General features: G+C 39.2%; 1 long non-coding RNA gene across 1 annotated transcript; it reads left to right on the forward strand.

The window, feature by feature from the left end:
* The first annotated feature begins 3,014 nt into the window (after positions 1 to 3,014).
* On the forward strand, positions 3,015 to 13,518 carry LOC114068584. The gene is made up of 3 exons (XR_003573623.1): positions 3,015 to 3,025; positions 5,887 to 5,889; positions 13,447 to 13,518. It is a non-coding gene; the product is annotated as an uncharacterized LOC114068584 (long non-coding RNA).
* Positions 13,519 to 13,731: the final 213 nt, after the last annotated feature.

Consider the following 13,731-nt stretch of genomic DNA (forward strand, 5'->3'; position numbering starts at 1 on the left):
AGGTCCAACTAGTTTGCAAAGAATTGGTTTGTTTTTATCAAAGGATGTGACCCTTCCCCTCTCTCCAGCCCTACCAAGGCCACACCTGGAGTGCTGTGTCCAGTTCTGGGCTCCCCTATGTGGGGGAGACATGGACATGCTGGTGAAAAGCCCAGTGAAAGGTAGACAGGAAGATTCAGGGGCTGGAATATCCTCTGAGGAAAGGCTGAGACAGCTGGGACCGTTCAGCCTGGGGCAGAGATGACTGATGTGTATAAATACCTGGAGGGAGTGTGTAAAGGGGACGGAGCCAGGCTCTTTTCAGTGACAGAACCAGAGCCAAGGGCACAAACTGGAGCACAGGAGGTTGCCTCTGAGAATGAGAAAACCCTTCTTCACTGGGAGAATGTCCAAGAACTATCACAGGTTGCTTAGACAGTCTGGTGTGTCTCCATCCCTGAAGACATGGAAAAGCCACCTGGACAAGGTCCTGGGCTGTAGGTGGCCCTGCTTGAGCAGGGTGGGGGGGTGGGATGAGATGATCTCCAGAGGTGCCATCCAGTATCAGCCATTCTGTGGTGCTGATTTATGGTTATGAAAGTTTTAGTGATAAATCAATACTCCTTTCCCCCCACCCCGTACAACATTGGAAAGGTGGACATTTTTGATTGGTTTCACATAGATGAGAATATTCCTCATTGGTTTTTTTTTGTTTGTTTGTTTGTTTTTCTGTGTTTATGTGAATGTAGTTTGTGGTCCCAGTTCTATACATAATAGTTTCAAAAATTTGAATGTGGTATATTTTAAAGGTGTAGTAATAAACCTTGTTAAAGGTTTAGTAAAAACGTATGATTTGAAAAACTGTTACTCAAATATTCATATTATAGTGATGAAATATAGCTATGAAATTTTGTGTCTTGGGTCCAGAATTCTGTCTTCATCTGCCATACTTTGGGGAGACAAATTTGGTGTAGAAAAAGCAGTATTTCAATACTGAAAGATGTTCAAGGTTAGGCGACAAAAGTAAGAGATTAGTGCCTTTAATACTCAAAAATGCCAGAACTTTTGTCCCAGCTACTTATAAACAAAAAAGACCAATCTTGTTGGGAAACGTACTGACTGGAGTGGTACAAAAAGAAGAAAATATGGACTTCACACTTTTGTGTTGGCATCAGGTTCCAGAACAAGAGACTCTCTCCCACGTTTCTCTAATGACCAATAGATAAAGTCTATAGTGATTAAGAATATTCAAGGATACAAAGCAGATTTTTTTTAATGTGCTTTAAGATGACTCCTTCAGAGGAGGATTGTTTATTGTTAATAAATTAATACATTTAATTTTTATTTGCTATTGGTTTTGTCAGTAGAGAAATTATAATTTGGGAGATAGCTTTTTCTTTTTTCATGTTTGTTGAAAAAATAATTATGTCACCAACTTTCACATAATGTATATTAACAGAAATTCATAGTAACATTTTCAAGAATTACCTTCCTCCAGAATTACATGTGTCCTTGGCAGGAAAAAGGGCACAATTCAAGATAAAATCTGGGTCTGAAATGGAGAGAGAGAGAAAGAAGTGGTCAGTCCATTGGCTCTTCGCCTGCCACATTATAGTTCCTTCTAAAATTCTCGTTCAAATATCATTTTCTAACCCTTAAAACTGACTTCTACGATATTTCAAATAACATACACTGGGCACAAGAGTGTCACTGGTCAGGAGAAGATGAGGGGTATATGGGATGCTCTGCCTGTTTTGGGGAAGACTTTAGCCTAAGGTTTGCTGTGCAGAAAGAAAGCCCTTAAGATACTGTGAAACTCTCGTGTAGTAGTCAGTGCCAGAAACTGCAATTGGCTCGGGCAGATCGTGACACTGAGAACACTTAATACCTCATAGGCTTATTATACCTTTGTCACTAAAGTTTTACTGGAGAAAAGAGATCCCAGTCCGTTATTTTTATTTTTGTGAAATTGTAAAGTAAATACATTCCTTGTGAGATTGATAGTGCTGAGAAGTGAGGTCCTCTCTTGACCTGCACTATAGGTACCTCCCTCAGCAATTCTATTTGCAGCTGTAAATCCACCTGCATTTTGGCAGAGGAATTGTCACAGAAAAGGGAGATGCTCTGCCTGAAATCGGCCAGAGTAATTGAACTGCTTATGTACAACTTGAGACCACATCTTTTATATTCCAAAGGAAGTGGCTTCTCCAGGAAGGGTACGCTTAAAAGATGTTAGCAATAGGACTTTACTTCTTGTGCTGCTGTGCATGGGACTAAGTGTTACCAACCCTCCAGAGCTGTGGTGTGATGAATGATAAATGTGTGACGTAGGAAGAAAAGAAAAAGGAGTTTTATTTTTTTTTCTCCTTGAATAGTGACATCAAAAAGTATGCAGTGGTGTAGATAATTGTTATATTCCTACCTGTTTCAATGAGTTGTGGTCGAATAAGCTCCTACATGTTACTATTTCTCAGCCATGCTATCAAAAAAAGCAAGTGGAAAACAGAAGTTAACATTTGGAACCCCTCTTTATTTGCAAGAAACTTGCACCAATGAGCCCTGTTTCTGTTATCTTAGTCTAAGCAAGTAGTAGACATCTCCTTTTTCAGAATCCTCAAGTCTACCCTCTCCAGCAATTCTAGTGCTTCAAGAAGGTTTCTCTCTTCTTCCCATAAGCCACTGCTAGTTTCTGTCTCTCTACTTTCTTGGCATCCTGCTGTGATGGTACTGATTGCATAGACATTTTCTCTAGGTGTAAAGCCAGAATCCTGTCTCTCTCTGGATGCACTTCCAGTCTAGGCAGTTCAGCACTCCTTTACTTGTGCCAATTCACAATCTGAAAGGCAGAAATAATCCTCCAGAATACATATATATATATATATATATATATATATATACACACACACACACACGTGTGTGTGTGTGTGTTTATGTATGCAAGTTGGATGCAAAGATGAATGTTCAATTGTTCAGTTTACTAGTCAGCACTGTGAATGGTTAGACACAACTGAAAGATGATGAATTACAACTCTAGACAGAGAATGAAGTAAGAAAGTCCATGGATACCAGCGGATTACTCCCAGAAGCAGATTCCATACCTGTACACACCCACAGCGTGCCAGATAACTGCTGATCCTGCATTTCTGCAGGTGTAACTTAACACCACAGAATCACAGAATAGTTTGGGTTGGAAGTGACTTGAAAAATCACCTAGTTTCAACCCCACTGCCATGGGCAGGGACACCTTTTACTGGCCCACGTTGCCCAGAGCCCCATCCAACCTGGCCTTAAGCCCTTCCAAAGATGGGACATCCACAGCTTCTCTGGGCAACCTGTCCCACTGTCTCACCACCCTCATCATAAAGAATTTCTTTCTTATATCCAGAGCTTCTGATGAATCTCCACTGTTTGGTCTGTTACCTTGATTTTCCAGCACTGTTTGCACCCCTCAACACCAGGGTCCTGGGGACAGGGTCCAGCAAGCCCAGTCTCCATCTTCCACCACAGCCCTGTTTAGCTGGGCCAGGGCTGCGGGTGGAGGCTGGGACTCCCCCTGCTCCCTTGGCTCCTCTGACTCTGTTGGGATGAATTCTGTCTCTTATGAATGGAACAATTTGTATCATTTGCAATACAGATCAGCTGGCACTGCGACTGGCGGGCAGCACCCCTGAGTGACATGAAAATACAGTTACTTGGAGCGGTGCCCAGGTGGGTAGATATTATAGAAAGGTCTGTGAGTCCCTACAGATAATTTTCTGGCTGGCTCATTCCTGAATCACTGTCAAATCCAAATTCTGCATCACTACTTCTGAAATATGATGGCACAGTAATGAGTTCTAATAAAAATAGAGGAATGAAATGGCAAGAGTAGCTTCATATGCTAATTATTCTGAAACCTGTGCATTTTGCAGCAAACTTACGGAATGTACTCTCCACTGAAAATTGGCGATGCTAATTCTATTTAAATGATATGGATTGTCAATGTCGTTTTAGGGAATGGACATGTATTCTCCATATTTATAAGAAGAGTTATCTAACCGTGGCGAAATAAATATTGACAGTCTTGTAGAAATATACCAAAGAAAATACTCGACCAGCAGCAAACTATGTGTCGAAAGAGTTTTACAAAAATAGTTCTAGATGGATTACAAATTATGAGGATGATTCCTGACAGTTTATCAAGGCAGTGTGAAATATCAAATTGCATTGGTCAAAATATTTGCAACTTTTTTCTGTGCTGTAGCTCAACCGCTAAAAGAAAATCTTGTTGCTATCTGAACAGGAAGAAAGTATATTTGAAAAATAGATCTATGAAGATGGTAAAGGACGGACAGCTTTTACCATTTTGCAGTTTAGAAAAGACTCGTGTTTGAGTTGATAAGGATTCTTCAAAATACGCTTCTTTTGAATACTCAGTGTGAATAAATCTGTGAGATGCTAAACAAATACATTGTTTTTCAGTGTTAATGCTGATGCAATACAATCTTTGCAGGATGCTGGAGCCTTTTTTATTATTATGTAGAATAATAACATGTTGTAGCACTCTCTGTCTTCAAAAGACTTATGCAAAATGCACTCCAAATTTTAATTAATGTCTGCAACGCATCTTCTGTAGGACTTTCAGTGCTTTATCCAAGAGGTCAGTATCGTGATTGATACCTCCAAGACTGAGAACAAAAATGTTTATCCGTCTTTATTGTCTCTTTGTCCTCCTCAGAGCTGCTGCTCGTTTGGTTCTTGCCCCATTGCACGTTGTTTCACTGTTAGATCGGGACTCTTTGGCTGTGGGGCTGCATTTGTGCCCTGGCAGCCTTGAACCTGTCAGGTGTTACCTCAGTGTGTGACCATCGTTCTCTCAGGCTCTGCCTGGATTTTCCTTCAAAAACATCATGTGGGAGACATTCACGTAGCTCTGTCTGAAGTGGCAGAGTGGGAACAGCAGGAGAAATAGAAAACTACAAAACAGGAAACCACAGTCTCTTTCCACAGTAATTAGATACAATCAGTTGCAGACATATTTTCGTTGCTTTTCTTTTCTTTTTCGTTTTCTCTGATGAATACTTATCTCAGTTTTATTGCGCTGATTTTACTTTAAGCAATGGTTAAATTTAAGACTTCTTCAGTAGTTTACCTTCAAGCAAGTGCTGACAAACCTGTAGACAAAATATTTAGCTGTAGCCATGTAAACCTGACTGACCTAACTTCAGCCACTGTGGTTGCTTTCAGAAGATTATGTTTTTCTCTCTTTTCATTTTGAAACCAAAGTCCCAGTTCAACCTGATGACTGAGCTGTGATAACCCCAGGGACCTTTTTTAAAACAAGGAGACTAACAGGGACTCTTATCCTTAAAAAAAAACACTTTAAATACTGACTATGGTCATAGGAAACAAGCTAGAGCTGTTACCAAAAGTCTCAAGAGAAATGGAGCTTGCAAAAGATATATTTGAATGATAAGAGGGGGGAAAGTTTCTGGATTGCTAGTGTTCCAGTCAGTACTTCAGCAGCATGCTGGTCTCTTGCCACTTTCTCTCATGGTTAATCTGCAAATTAAGAAAGCATCGGAAGGATCAGAATATTTTAAGAATAGGAAGTTTCTGGATTGTGTTCTTTCTGATGTCAACTCAGTCCTCAAGTGGCTGAAATTGTGTCAAAACAGTGAGCCATTGCATTGTCTTGTGTGGAAGAAAAAAAAAAACCACTCTAAGCTGTGCTCTCATTGAACATGTTCCTTTTCTGTGCATTTCAATTATTTCTGTTAGATGTTCATGACCTTTTGAAAGAGGATTGCTTTATAAGTCTGTTTGGCTTTATCATTTGTTTATATATCCCTAGATGGCCACTAGCTCAGTGAAGATTTTTTTTTTCCTATATAGTTCCACCAATAATTATATTTATGTCTTGCAGAGAATGTAAATTGCTTTGAACGCATCTAGAATTGTTAGCAGAGTATGAAATTATAGTTAGGATGGCCTTGTCTATCATTTGGCAGTTGCTGTGATTACTTACTACAGGAAATGAACTGGACTGTGACCTGTTGTCATAAATTCTAGGCCAGGGACAAACACCTTACTCAAACACTTGCTGGAGTGTTACTGACTGTAGCAGTGCCACACAGCTGCCCTGTAATTCCTCTATGATTCCCACAGGCAAGCTAAGATTATGTACCTGTGAGTTTTGCTTTCTCCTATCTCCCCTGTGTAGTTAGAGGTGAATCCATCGTTCCTGGTGCATACAGACCTCGGGGACTGATGGTGTATGAGGCTGAAGCAAAGCTCTTGACTGCTGTGATGTAAACTGCCAGAGACAAGGTCAGCAGAGAGGGATGGGGCAGGTATCTAAACACAGGGGTCTTCATACAGTTGATCCTGACTTTTGTCAAGCCAGTGCTGTCATACAGACATTTTCATTTGAACATTAGGATTAGAGCTCAAATCTGAACTACTGGTGAACTTTATCTGAGTTTTACTTGCATTTTGAGGAGGTTTTCTTATTTTTACTCCCCCCACCACTGAAATGCTTTGAAAAGTCAAAATATGTAGCTCCTGACTTTTATGAACCATTGGGAAGTTCTCCATGCTTAATCACTCAGCTGAAGATGTGACCACTATTTGTTGCAAGCTGTTAGGCCAAATTAATCCCTTCCCTAGTTTTAGGTATTTTATTGAGTTGCCTGAAGTGGAGCATAGTAATCTTAGATTTCTTCTGTGAAGATTAATAGACACAAATACCTGCTACAGGAAAATCTACATCACCCCTAGAAATCTAGTGCATATAAAAATAGCCCAGCAACTTCCCTCTCAACTCAAACACCAGAGTTAAATGCACAGAGTTAGTCAAGGTGATTCTGGAGTTGCCTGTTCAGCCTGACCTTCATCCCTATATTTTCTTGAAGTCTCCAGCCTGCTCTTTCAGATTAATGTCTGTGTGTTGATTCATGTTTATACAGAGCCCAGCTGGCTTTGACAGGGCCCAGATTAGCCCTGTGCAGGGCTGATGACAGGGCCAGTTCAGCACTGCAGAGCTCACGCAATCCCCTGCTTATATAGATGGTGTAAATAAGGATCAAGTCCTATGCTAGAAGGTGCTTCCAGTGTTTTTCCAGCCAATTTGTCCTTCCTGCCTCTGCTATTTTAAGAACTTGCTGTAAAGGAGCACTTGATTTCTCTTATCTCCTCCATACAGGCTATAATTAGGATTAGCAGAAGTGTTTTACTTAATGTTGCAGTAGTTCTTGTGTACAGCACTCATATCTTAAGTATAATTAACACTGTATAGCTCCCATTAGTGTTTTTAAGCACTTAAAATGTACTATAATGGCCAAAGCTAAAGTTGTCATTAAAGGGCCATTGCTATTTATTATGCTCATAAAGTAGACACTTCGCTACAGAAAAATATATCACTGGGTTCCATTTAGAAAGCAGTAACAGACAGGGGCATTAGTGATGGCACCCATGGGATTAAAGGACTGCTTTAAATTGATCCCATTCTTATTCCACACGGGAGTCAATAGGGAAATCTAAAAGCAGGTGACAAATCATTGCATTGCCCAGCATAACTCTGATTAGCTGAGTTATGCTGGGGGGCAGGTCTGCTGTTTTTTTATGAATATTCCTTTCTATAAATGCTTGAATTTTTGTTTTCAGTCGGTGTTATCCTCATAATTTCGTGTACATTTCATGACTAATTTTTATTACATTCAGCTGACATTGTTTTAAGCAATTATAAAATGGGGAAAAAAATTATACCCTCTTCATTATATTTTGGGAAAGGGGCCAGGTACATTATTAACATGAGGATTCTGCAAAAATTTTTGCCTAGAACTCTTGACCAGATGAACATACCTGTGAGCAGGTTGGGTTTTTATTGCCACTGTTTCGTTTGGTCCAGTTGGTGATTGAATTACCCATTTTTTACAAGCCATATTATCCTCATACACAGTAATAAAACACCCCCCTTCCTTCATAACTCCTTGTCTCTGAAGAAGTTAATCTTCTTTGCCAGCACTGCTCTGAGGATACATTTTAGTCACAGTCCAACTGTTGGAACAAAACATGAGCCATTTATAGCAGTAAACAATTAGCACTGAAATGAGATAACAATTTAATGGTCTTGCATGATTAATGTCCTACATAAATTCTTTATGACATAGAATTGAAAGATGATGTTATGAATGTATAATAGAAAGTCAACAGAATGTGTCACCTTTTGGTTGGTTTCTAAGGAAACAGGCCATGCAATCAGTGTTTTCATAATAATCAGAGGTTCATAACAAAGCCATCATCTCTTGTCCTTACTAAATTCAATTTCCAAAGGTACAGTTGTTGGCCTTTTTGGCCTTAGTGCCAATTATGCACACAAGAGGTCAATTCAGTTAATGGCATCCCTAGAGTCTTTTTCATGTTTGTGATCCAGGGCCAGCATTTGTTGGTACCTGCATTTAATTTAAATTGCTGTCCATTTCTAGGCCTATAAATAAGTGGTCTGCTCTTCATAAATGCTTATTACCCACAGCCGATTCTGACTTTGCCCTCTGTCTCCAAGGTGAATAAACATGTGTTTAGTGTCTTTGAAAATCAGGGCAACAAACTTTAGAAGTCCAAATATAATTTTCATGCAAAGATTTTTCAAAAGGGAAAGTCTAGTATTTCACCGCTAAGTTATTTCTTGCAGCTTTAAGAATGTCTAAAATAGGGGAAAAAAACAATTAAAAATAAATAAAATCTGTAGGACATCTAACATATTTTAAGATCAAAACTTTTTTTTAAGCTTATGTTAAAGCAAAATAAAGTCAGCATCCAAAATCATTGGCTTTACTTCATAATTCTGAGTATATCTCTTTTTCCTTCCTACAAATACATACACACATATATACACATATAGAAAATAAACTGTTACTACAGTAACAGGTTTTTTTAAAAGTGTTTGTGTGACCATCTTGCATCTGTCATCTGTGAAGCAAAGGAGAGCCCTCTGCTGACTTTACTTGAGGCTTCTCTCTGTCGTGCATGGGGGGAGCAAGAACACTCTTTCATTTCCCTGAAAAATCTCGTTTGGTCCAAAAGATGCACAGAGATGAGAAAAATCATGTGCTTGTCCTTCTGTCATTGGAAAGAGGGAGGGGAAAGTAGGATTTCCTCTCCTGATTTTTTTTAAAACTGTGCTACCTACTAAACATACCAAAATACCCTTTTATCAGTTTATGTGTATTTATCTAGAAAACATATTCCCCAAGTCTTGTTCCTACTGTTTCATCAGACCTGTGATGACTTAAGGTAGCCTAAAGGTGGGTTTAATTCACCTGTTGGTGATTCCTTAATCCTTAGGTTGGTGCTTGGGCAAAAGGACAAAAGAAGGCAGAGCCTCGATTATTGTTGCATTTCAGATATTCCCAGGATCTGAAAGAGGCATTTAGGGCCGTGGCCAGGAGGCAGATATGGTGCTGGTACTCGGAAGTTAAGAAAGATGAAAGCCACAGGATAATATGACTGAGAAAATGGCATCATCCTGTTAAGAGGATAGGTGATAGACATGTGGAAGTACAAGGAAAAAGAAAGGGGAAGAAAAAAGAAAATATAAAAATAAGGAAATATTAAACTTGTTCCCAGAGCCCGAGTGAGTCTGTCCAGTAAAATATTACATATTTTTCTGCTGGATTTAGCGCAGCAAGGTATGTTCCCAGAGATAATGACTTTTGATAGACCAGGAGTCATTTTCCTTTGGCATTTACAGAGTTCATGTCCTCAATCAACTAAACAAATCACTATGATTGGTTTGTTACTTTAATACTTTTACGGTCTTACAGAGATTTTTAATTATTTACATTCTTTTTCTTAATAACCATTAAGAATTAATTAATTCTACATTAATATTCTTAGTGACCAATAAACAAAAAGGCTAATTGATAGTTTCTAATCAACCATGTGAAGCTGTCCTTGCCCAAAGAGGAGAAGTAGGAATACCTGTTTTTGTATTTTTATTTTATCACTAGGAAATGAAGCTCATTAATAAACTTTGTTCGATAGTCCTGGTAGAAACCAGGACTGTATAGAAAGGTCAGTAGCACACACATCTGCTAGGAAACAGATACATGTGTCTTTGGTAAAGCAAAAGTAAGACATAATATTTTACAGTTTTGTTTTTTATGCCATTAGTAATCAGTAAGACTAATCAGAACTTGTGTTTTTCTGCTGTGGATATGGGGTTTCCTTTTTAAGCTGATACTTTCTGTGGAAAAATGTCCATTTTGACATGATTCTTTTCTTTTCTTGGAACTGAAGTTAAAAGTTCTGTCGGAGTCAATTTGATTTGCAATTTCTACTTGTGGGAGCTGCCAGAGTGTCTCCAGTGAGCTGCACTTTAGGAGCTTCATGTCCATATGATTCTGCATAAGGTTTCTGGCTCTGCTACATCTGTCCTTTGACTGAGGGAAATTAATCTGCCTTAAGATGATGCAGCATAGATGCCATTTGATCAAAGAATCCAGCATATGAAGAAACATATGAGCGCCAAACTTGTTGTTCAGTCAGTGGTACTAAACTGATTCAAAAAAAAAAAAAAAACATTGTGACATACTAGCTCTCTGAAGTTTTTATTTAAAAAAAAAAAAAAAAAGTCTTCTATTGGGGATTTTTGTCCCCAGCTGGGAGAATAAGAGTGAAATTTTTTAGCTCTTCTCAAGTTCTTCTATTAAGTCCAGGATGGTCCAATTATATCTGAGATAGAGGATGAAAGTGAGCCTGCGTGACACGTTATTTTGTTCTTGGTTTTGAGAAATAGGAAGGTGATACCTCAGTGTTGCAGTAAAGACCTGTGCAGCAAACTGTGCATTGAAAGTTTTCTTAAATTCACAATGGGACATATTGTAGATAGTGTGTAAAAATGACTTAGTCCAACTCAACTGAATTTGTGTGGGAAGAGAGTACTGGGCTCCACCTGCTCTGACATGAGCTTAAGATGCTGGGAGCTGCTCCTGTCTGGTGATTACCTTGTAGTTTAAAAAAATGTGTTCACATTTCCTATCAATCAAGTAACAGGCAGTTATTTTACTGCATACTATCAGACATTAGAAGATGCCATGTACAGACCTTCCCTCATTCAGTCTCCTTCTCATTACATCTCTGTTGCAGATGTGGAGTAGTAAGGGGCTTGCCTGGTCACTACTCAGATCTTTCAGCAAAGGAGGGAGTGGTGAGCAGGTCTGGCTGTGCAGCAGTGTGACTGCTTTCTTTTTCTTCCAGTTGCTGGAAGATTTCATAGTTTTTAGATGTTACTGACAGCCTTATAAAATTGATTTTTGCCCATCTCTTAGAATGCTGGTTGAAAACCCACTTTATGGAAAGAATTCCCTCTTCAGTCAGTGACAGATTATGGCAGGATAGCAAGCTCTCTGATAAAAGCGAAAGTGCCATCTCACACCTCCTGTTCCTGCCCGATGACCTCCACAGGGTTACATTTCTGGGCTTCCTAGAAATCACCAGGCTGTGTTTGTTAGTGGGGTTGTCCATGCATCTTGACCTGTGAGAATCCCTTCTTTCTCAGCTATTCCTGGATCCCTGTTCCTGGGCAGGTGGCACTGTCGTACCTGAACATGGGAAACAGGGAGAATCAGTGACCAACCATCAGTGGGACAGATCAGCTTCTTTCTTCCCCTTAAGGAGCATCTTTCCCTTGAGGACTATCATTGAATTTTAAATGTGAGTTAGGAGGGTTTTTCCCCCCAGCCTTCTATTTCTTTTTCCCAAAATTGTATTTTCCAGAGAGTTCTGGGCATAATCCTCCTATTCAGCAATGCTTTCTCCTCTACTACTTGGCAGTTTTATCACTCCTTTTCTGGCAGAGTGTGGCAAGAGTTTTTTTACAGTCAGATAATAGTGGAATATTCCTGAAGTGTTCTTCATTATTCTTCTCATCACATTCTACATTGTGACAATTCCATTTAGACAATGTGAGACTACCTGCAATCCCTGAGAGACTGCAATCTGTTGAGAGACCAGAGGTAAAACAGACTCTAAATCTGTATTTTAAGTATTTCTCCTCCTGTACAGTTTTATCTATGTGGAAAAAAAAAAAAAAAACTCCACAAAAAAATCCCCCCAAACAAACAAACAAAAGAACCAGTAAACAAATATAAATAGGAAAAAAGGTGACACTTCTGATTTATTAAATAATTTGATTCAGTCTCCAACACTTTTTACCCTGATTTTCTGTGTCTCTTGAAGAAAGGAATCAATATGTAGGATAACTGGAGTTTCCTTATATTTGTCTCATTATTTCCCTTGACATAAATGAACTATGCTAGAACCCATTTCATCTCTGCTGAAGTCAGTAGCAAAGTTCCCATAGCATTATGTAGGGCCAGGATTTCATTGCCTGTGATGCTGTGAGAAGGTAAAAAAGGATGGCATCAGATACTTTTCATAGGCTTGACCTAACAACCTTCTCCTGAAATCACCTAGTCTGTTGGACCACTGCTGGATCCTTTTGAAAATGCTTTCCAGGAATATATTAGTTATTTTCCATTTCTTTAATAATGTATGAAATAGAATTCTAATGAGAACTGTGTTTTCCTTTATCTTAAATATTCTTACAATGGCTGGTGTTAATACTGACGGAAAATTAAAAGTCTGGTTCCTTCCATTCTAAGGCTGATTTTTTTTTATTAATTCAAAGTTTTTGAAGATGTAGGAAACTGTCTTGACCCTTCCTATTTTGCCTTCAAACCCATATATATGTAAACATTTAGTAGGTGTTGTTTAGGAATGAGTGGAAACTATGGGGTCCTTGTGCTCTAGTTTCTTTTCTGACAGTTATCTCAAAAATGTAGGTAAGAGTTCATAGATAATTCCTCAATTAGATAACTCTAAAAAAATCCACAGAGTCAGAGAGAACATCTGTTTATAAAAACACACAGATCCTAAATACTGTGGGTAAGTACAGTGCTTTAAGTACTCAAAAGCAAGTAAGGGATATGTAAGAGGGGTTTCATATGTCTTATTTGATTCCGTTTGAAAATTTTTCTTCTTCTTCTTGAGATCATTTTTATTTGCTAATGAAAAACCGTACTGGCTCTGGCTAAGATGGAGTTAATTTTCCCCATAGCATCCCTTCCAGTGCTGGGCTATGCATTGGCAGCTAGAAAGGTGTTGAGAACACAGCAGTGTTTTGGTACTGCTGGGCAATGCTCCCAACAGCATCGAGGCCCTCTGTCCAAATCAGGTTCCACCAGTCCCAAAAGGCTGGGGCTGGGCAAGAGCTTGGGAGGGGACACAGCCAGGACAGCTGATCCCAACTGACCAGAGGGATAATTCCACGCTATGTGATGTCTGCTTGGCAATAAAAACGGAGGGAAAGGACAGGGTGGCATTTGTCATTATGGCATTTGTCTTCCAGAGGAGCTGCTACACACACCAAGGCCCTGCTTCCTGGGAGGTGGCTGGGCATTGCCTGCTGATGGGAATTAGAGGAAGAAATGTTGTGTTTTCTTTTGGTTTTGTGTGTGACCTTTGATTTTGCTTTATTGAACTGCCTTTATCTTGACCAGTGAGTTGTTTTATTTTCTATCTTATTTTCTCACCTCCCATCTGAGAAGGGGAGGGACAAAGCGACTTGGTGGATACCTGGCGTCCAGTCAAGGACAGCCCACAAAAACATAGGAACAGTTTTGCAGGTTTGGTTATCCAGAGTGATAACAAAAGATTTGCCACCTAAAATAGACATTGTTTTCAGTGAATAACAGCTCAAAAGTAAAATTT

This window comes from Empidonax traillii, unplaced genomic scaffold (genome assembly GCF_003031625.1).
Source record: "Empidonax traillii isolate 1590-97213 ecotype Southwest subspecies unplaced genomic scaffold, ASM303162v1 scaffold1096:size186046, whole genome shotgun sequence".
NCBI classification, from domain to species: domain Eukaryota; kingdom Metazoa; phylum Chordata; class Aves; order Passeriformes; family Tyrannidae; genus Empidonax; species Empidonax traillii.